A 7,289-nucleotide genomic window follows, 5' to 3' on the forward strand; every position below is an offset into this window, starting at 1 on the left:
ATGGATTGCCCAGAGAAGGAGAAATAAATGAGACCTACATGAGCAAACTGGGGGTGACGGGGGTATTGGCAGGCAAGGGATGGGTAATGAGAACATAGGGGAACGGGAGGTTTGAGCTGGAACAGGGACAGAGTGGGAGAGCAAGGAAAGAGATACCATGATAAATGAAGACACCATAGGAATAGGGAGAAACAGAGTGCTAGGGAAGTTCACAGGAATCCACAAGGATGACCCTACTATAAACTACTGTGTAGTCCTGGCTGTCCTGGATCTCGCTCTGTAGACCAAGCTGACCTCAAACTTTACAGAGATCTGCCTGCCTCTGCTTCCTAAGTGCTGGGATTAAAGGCGTGTACCACCACTGCCCACTGCCCAGCTGTTACCTCATTTTCTTTTTCTTTTTCTTTCTTTTTTTTTTTTTGTTTTGTTTTGTTTCCAGACAGGTTTTCTCTGTGTAGCTTTGCACCTTTCCTGGAACTCGCTCTGTAGCCCAGGGTGGCCTCTAATTCACAGAGATCTGCCTACCTCCCAAGTGCTGGGATTAAAGGCGTGTGCCACCACTGCCCGGCTGTTACCTCATTTTCTACATGTCCTGATTCCTCAGTGGCTGGCTGGGATCTCCCCGACTCTGCCCTATTCCCATCATTCTCCTAGTTTGGTTGTCCTGCCTATAATTCCGGCCTGGCTACTGGCCAGTCAGCTTTTTATTAAACCAATACAAGTGAAAAATCTTCACAGTGTACAAGAGGATTATTCTACAACAGGTGTGGCCTTGTTAGAGGAAATATGTCATTGGGGGTGGGCTTTGAGGTTTCAATGCTCAAGCCAGGCCCAGTGTCTCTCTCTCTCTCTTCCTGCTGCCTGCCAATCCAAATGTAGAACTCTGTTTCTTCTCTAGCACCATGTCTGCCTGAATGCTGCCATGCTTCCTGCTATGACAATAATGGATTAAACCTCTGAACTTGTATCCCAGCTCCAATTAAATGCTTTCCTTTGTAAGAGTTGCCGTAGTCATAGTATCTCTTCAAAGCTATGGAAACTCTAACTAAGACAATGGATCAGGATCAGACCTTGAATATCAATGGTTTCAGCAGCCACTCCACCACATGGAGTCCTGCCTCCCTGGATAACTACCATTCCAGTCACAACAATGGAGTCACGCAAGAAAAGAAATCCTTGTGGATTCCTGTGAACTTCCCTAGCACTCTGTTTCTCCCTATTCTTATGGTGTCTTCATTTATCATGGTATCTCTTTCCTTGCTCTCCCACTCTGTCCCTGTTCCAGCTAGAAACCCTAATCTAAGCAGTGAAGATAGAGACACAGGCAGATCTCTGAGTTCAAGACCAGCCTGTTCTACATAATGAGTTCCAGATCAGTCAGAGCTATATGGTGAGACCTAGTTTAAGAAAAAATCATCTGGGGTGGTGCCTCTTATCTGTAATCTCAGCACTCAGGAGGTTGAGAGGGGAAGATCACTGAGAGTTTGAGGCCATCTTGGACTACATATGATATGTTTGTTGGTTTGAACAAGAATGCTGCCCATTGGTGCATAAAGTTGTATGCTTAGTCCCCAGCTGGTAGGCTATTTGGGAATGATTAGGAGGTGTGGCCTTTTTGGAGGAAGTGTGCCAGTGGGTGTAGGCTTTGAGGTTCCAAAAGCCCATGCCAGGTCCAGTGTCTCTCTTTCTCTGTCTGTTCCCTGTGGAGCAGGATGCAAAGCTCTCAGCTACTACACCAGCACCATGTCTGCCTACATGCCACCATACAAAATGGACTAGCCCTCTGAAACTGTAAGCAAGCCCTCAATTAAGTGCTTTCTTTTATAAGAGTTGCCTTTCGGATCTCTGTGAGTTCGAGGCCAGCCTGGGCTACCAAGTGAGTTCCAGAAAAAGGCGCAAAGCTACACAGAGAAACCCTGTCTCGAAAAACCAAAAAAAAAAAAAAAAGAGTTGCCTTTGTCATAGTGTCTCTTCACAGCAATAGAACAGTGACTAAGACATACGACTTAAAAAAAAAAAAATTCAGGCCGGGCAGTGGTGGTGCACGCCTTTAATCCCAGCACTCAGGAGGCAGAGGCAGGCAGATCTCAGCGTTTGAAGCCAGCCTGGTCTCCAGAGCTAGTTCCAGGGCAGTCAGGAAAACACAGAGACCCCGTGTCTTGGAAAAAACAAAAACAAAACACACACACACAAAAAAAAATCCAAAACAACCTCCCCCAAAAAAAGAAAACTCCAAAAGTAACTCGTTTTAAGTTGTAGAAATTATTGAGGAACGTAAGTAACCTCACACTGCCCATCCATATCCATCCAATCCAGGACATGAGCTGTCCCTAGGTTGTGTGTACCCCACTGGGGATGCTGCCCATCCAGTAGCCAGATTGGCTATCACAGCATCACAGCCTGTGATTAAGTAGCTCTCTTACTGTCTTTAACAATGTCTCCCAAGTGCAGGTGCAGGAGCAGCAATGCAAGGCTGTAAACAATGAAGGCCAGACTAACTGATGCCATCTGGCAACAACAAGGCGCGGGCCTGCGCGTGCTGATCAATTCCATCAATTCCCAGCAGATATCAACTGACTGTCTTTAATGTGTCAGGCACCGTACTAGGCATGATTTTTGTTGTTGTTGTTGTTGTTGTGTTTGTTTGTTTTGATTTTTCAAGATAGGGTTTCTTTGTCTGGCCTTGGCTGTCCTGGAACTTACTCTGTAGACCAGGCTAGCCTCAAACTCACAGAGATCTGCCTGCCTCTGTCTGCCAGTGCTGGGATTAAAAACATGCACTACCATTGCCTATCTTCTAGGCATTTTTTTTTTTTTTTGAGACAGGGTTTCTCTGTGTAGCTTTGGAGCTTGTCCTGGAACTCGCTCTGTAGACCAGGCTGGCCTTGAACTCACAGAGATCTGCTTGCCTCTGCCTCCGGAGTGCTGGGATTAAAGGTATGCGTCACCACCGCCGGGCCTCTAGACATGTTTTTACAGGACAGATCCATTGTACATCTTATTGGTCCCCCCTCCCCCCCAAGGGGAAGTCCTCAGAGTCACAGATCATGCCAGGCTCTTGTGTGGGTATTTCATTTGGAGACCCCAGTGAGATTCTACACTCTATACAGAACTCAGCCTCACTCTGGGCCATGGGGAAGCTGCAGAAGAGGTGCCCCCTGAAGATGTTCAAGGGGTTCATGCCTCCTGCTGAGGTCTGGAAAGACTGCTGTGTTCCTGGACAGGAATCTCAAGCTGATAAGAATCCTTGTGGTTCCCCTGGGAGGTAAGTCTGGGCTCTGAATTCGGTTCTGGATAGTAGGAAGGACACTCTGGTTGAGTTTTCCCTGGGTTGGGAAGGTCATCCCTTACCGGAGGAGTCTCCCCTGTACTTTCTCTTTACATCGGAACACCGATTGTGAGCGACCTGGTTGGCTACGTTAGAACTCTTTGTAAAGTACAAGTGAGTCTTCCATAAAGATAAGTTCTATAAGATTAACTAAGTAAATAGGCTCAAGATAAAGGTCTAGGGGAGGATCTGGTGTGGCCTCGGTCATACAGAGAGCGCAAAGGTCACCAAGCTATTAACCACTTCAGCTCCTAGCCTTCTGGGCGGAAAACAGGTTGTATATTTCTCCCTGTGAGCAGACAACCTTGTGTGTTTAAGGTTTGTTTTTTTTTTTTTTTTTTTTTTTTGGTTCCCCTAGTGCTTATCTGTGAGCCTAAGGACCTCCTTCCTCCTATACTCCTGTCCCGCCTCCGCTTCCCTGTCCCCACTTCATGGGTCTCACTTGGAGCTGCCTCCTCTTCTTGTTACCATCTTCAGTTTGGTCCCTTTAAAGAGGAGGAGACAGCCGGGCGGGCGGTGGTGGCGCACGCCTTTAATCCCAGCACTCGGGAGGCAGAGCAAGGCGGATCTCTGTGAGTTCGAGGCCAGCCTGGGCTACAAAGCAATATCCAGGACAGGCTCCAAAGCTACACAGAGAAACCCTGTCTTGAAAAACCAAAAAAAAAAAAAAAAAAAAGAAGAGGAGACAACTCCCACCTCCTCACTTCCCCCCTCCCTTTCCCACCTCTTAGCTCCCTGCTTATGATCTCGTGAAAGCTTGAAACTAGTCAATTCCCACTCCCCATCCTTCCCTCCTTCTCCCAAAGGGCAGAAGGGAGACAGTTGGGAGAGTGGACCTGAGGAATGTGGGAGCCACAGTGCAGGAGCAGAGCGGCCCTTACCCAAACTTCTTTGCCCCTGCGGAGACCCCAGGCATATTGCAGACTTGCCAGCCAATGCGTCCAGGCCCCCATCTCAGAGTGACCAAGGGCTATGTGACCGTTTTTTTCTGTGTGCGAAGTTCCTTAGCTGCACCTGTTGGGCGGAGGACTGGAAAGAGAAGCTATGCAGGGTTTTTTTTTTTTTTTTTTTTTTTTTTTTGTGTGTGTGTGTGTGTGTGTGTGTGTGTGTGTGTGTGTGTGTGTGTGTTGGGGGGGGATGTTAGGTTCTTTCTTTCAATTCTCTAAGCCTGCTCCCTCCAACTGAGACAGGATAGTCCTTCTGTTCTCAGAACTCCTTTGCCCCATGCACACGTGGTCTGCCTGAGTTCTGCACCACCTGGGTACCCTTGCTTTCTTTCTACTTTTCAATTATAAAGACAGACAAAGTTGGGGGAAAAATAACCCGATGCCACTATTTTCTGAGTGCCTTAGATGTCTGGTTTTCTTTCTAACGGTCTCTAGGTTACAGTACCTGTAAGTTTAAAAGAGCCAAATATATACAATTGGCCCACACAGGAGCCTAGATCTCCCTGCCTCATAGAATCATTCTATCATCCTACAACTTGATGTCTTTATGAAAGGGTTATCTGCCCCCATATACACCCACCCACATACTGGTTATGGATATATGACTAGGTTCAGTCTTAGAGAAAAACAAATCCTGGCTGTTCTTGCAGAGGATCCGGGTTCACAATCATCTGTTACGCCAGTTCCAGGAGATCCAACACCCTCTTCTGGCCTCCAAGGGCACCAGGCATGCATGTGGTACACAGACATACATGCAAATAAAATACATGTACACATAAAATAAATAAGTACAAATTTTTAAAAAAAGAAAGAAAAATAAACTCCTTTAGGGTATGGGTAAGATTTTTTTTTAATTGTCATACGTTGTTTGAGCTCAATGAAAAGCATGTTTGACTCTAAGTTCCCTCCAAAGCCCCCATCCTGGGTCAGGCAGGCCTCCTGACTCTGTGACGGGGGAAGGAGAATGGAACATCCTAGGAAAAGGCGTTGTGTGCTTGAGAGCAGCTAAGAGGTAAACTATTTCCAATAGAGGCTACTATCATTTATTTCATAGTGTAAAGGCATCTATGATAAAACCAGCTAACGAGATGCTCATACACGGATAGGATAAGAGGTGCCCTCTGCCTAAAAATTTTCAAAAATAACCCAGTATCATAGTCAGCTAAATTCTGTTAGATTTTTTTGTTTGTTTGTTTTTGTTTTTTGAGACAGGGTTTCTCTGTGTAGCTTTGCGCCTTTCCTGGGACTCACTTGGTAGCCCAGGCTGGCCTCGAACTCACAGAGGTCCGCCTGGCTCTGCCTCCCGAGTGCTGGGATTAAAGGCATGCGCCACCACCGCCCAGCTAAATTCTGTTAGATTTTTTTTTTTTTTTTTTTTTTTTAAGATTTATTTATTTATTATGTATACAGTATTCTGCCTGTATGTATCTCTGCAGGCCCAAAGAGGGCACCAGATCTCATTACAGATGGTTGTGAGCCACCATGTGGTTGCTGGGAATTGAACTCAGGACCTTTGGAAGAACAGCCAGTGCTCTTAACCTCTGAGCCATCTCTCCAGCCCCTCTGTTAGATTTTATAACATCAACTTAATAAAAATGATAAAGCTGTATTACCCAGAAACTTACATGTCCTAATGGTTTGCCAGTGTGTACACAGGGCATACTAATTTATTACATTACCTCACTGAATAATTGGGTCCATCCTTCTTTTTTTGTTTTTTTGTTTTTTTTTTTTTTGGTTTTTCGAGACAGGGTTTCTCTGTGTAGCTTTGCGCCTTTCCTGGGACTCACTTGGTAGTCCAGGCTGGCCTCGAACTCACAGAGATCCGCCTGGCTCTGCCTCCCGAGTGCTGGGATTAAAGGCGTGCGCCACCACCACCCGGCCATCCTTCTTTTATTAAGCCCACTTTGCATTTGACTATGCCCCTCAGCCAGCAAGCCTTCCATATCCTCGCATAATGCCACTTCTCGAAGACAGCAAGGCCTCGTGCTTCCAGAGTGGAAGCAGGCGGAGCCACAAGCCCTTCATCATTGTTTCAGAGAGATTTGGAAACAGCGGCCTAGGCTTTGGAGGTAGCTCTCACCCCCAGGCCCCAGAGAAAGTGACACTTCTTGTAGATGGCACACGTTTTGTGGTAAATCCTCAGATTTTCACCGCTCATCTGGATACCATGTTGGGAAGAATGTTTGGACCAGGAAGAGAATACAACTTCACAAGGCCCAGTGAAACGGGGGAGTATGAGACTGCAGAAGGCCTCAGTGCCACGGTGTCCCGCACAGTGCTGTATTATTACAAAGCTGGCATCATCAACTGTCCCGATGGCATCTCTATCCCAGATCTGAGGGACACGTGTGACTATCTCTGCGTTAACTTTGACTTCAACACTATCCGATGTCAAGACCTGAGTGCTTTACTTCACCAGCTGTCCAACGATGGTGCCCACAAGCAGTTTGATCACTACCTCGAGGAACTGATTCTGCCCATCGTGGTGGGCTGTGCCAAGAAAGGGGAGCGAGAATGCCACATTGTTGTGCTGACAGATGAGGATTCTGTGGACTGGGATGAAGACCACCCCCCCCCCACCCACGGGGAAAGAGTATTCCCAAATTCTCTACAGCTCCAAGCTCTACAGGTTCTTCAGGTATATCGAGAATCAAGATATTGCTAAAACAGCGTTAAAAAACAACGGGGCCTGAAGAACATTCACATTGGAATTGATGGCTACCCTACCTGTAAAGAAAAGATCAAGAGGAGACCTGGTGGGAGGTCTGAAGTGATCTACAATTACGTGCTATGCCCCTTTATCCAGATGTCATGGGAAAGGAGGAAGGAAAGAGTCGGCCATGTGTATTTCCAGTGGGTTCGCAGCAAATCCCTCACTAACTTGGTGGCTGCTGGAGAGGACGTCATGGAAGACCAGGAGATAATAATGCACCACCCACCACAAAGTCGATGAACTTGACCGCTTAAATGCTCCACTCTCTCAGATGGCTCCTAATGATTTCCAAGATTAG

At 46.7% G+C, this 7,289-nt stretch overlaps 1 pseudogene; it reads left to right on the top strand.

Moving 5' to 3' along the window:
- The first annotated feature begins 6,217 nt into the window (after nucleotides 1-6,217).
- On the top strand, nucleotides 6,218-7,289 carry LOC131893828 (BTB/POZ domain-containing protein KCTD20-like; annotated as a pseudogene).

The sequence above is a fragment of the Peromyscus eremicus genome, chromosome 16_21, assembly GCF_949786415.1.
Source record: "Peromyscus eremicus chromosome 16_21, PerEre_H2_v1, whole genome shotgun sequence".
Lineage (NCBI taxonomy): Eukaryota > Metazoa > Chordata > Mammalia > Rodentia > Cricetidae > Peromyscus > Peromyscus eremicus.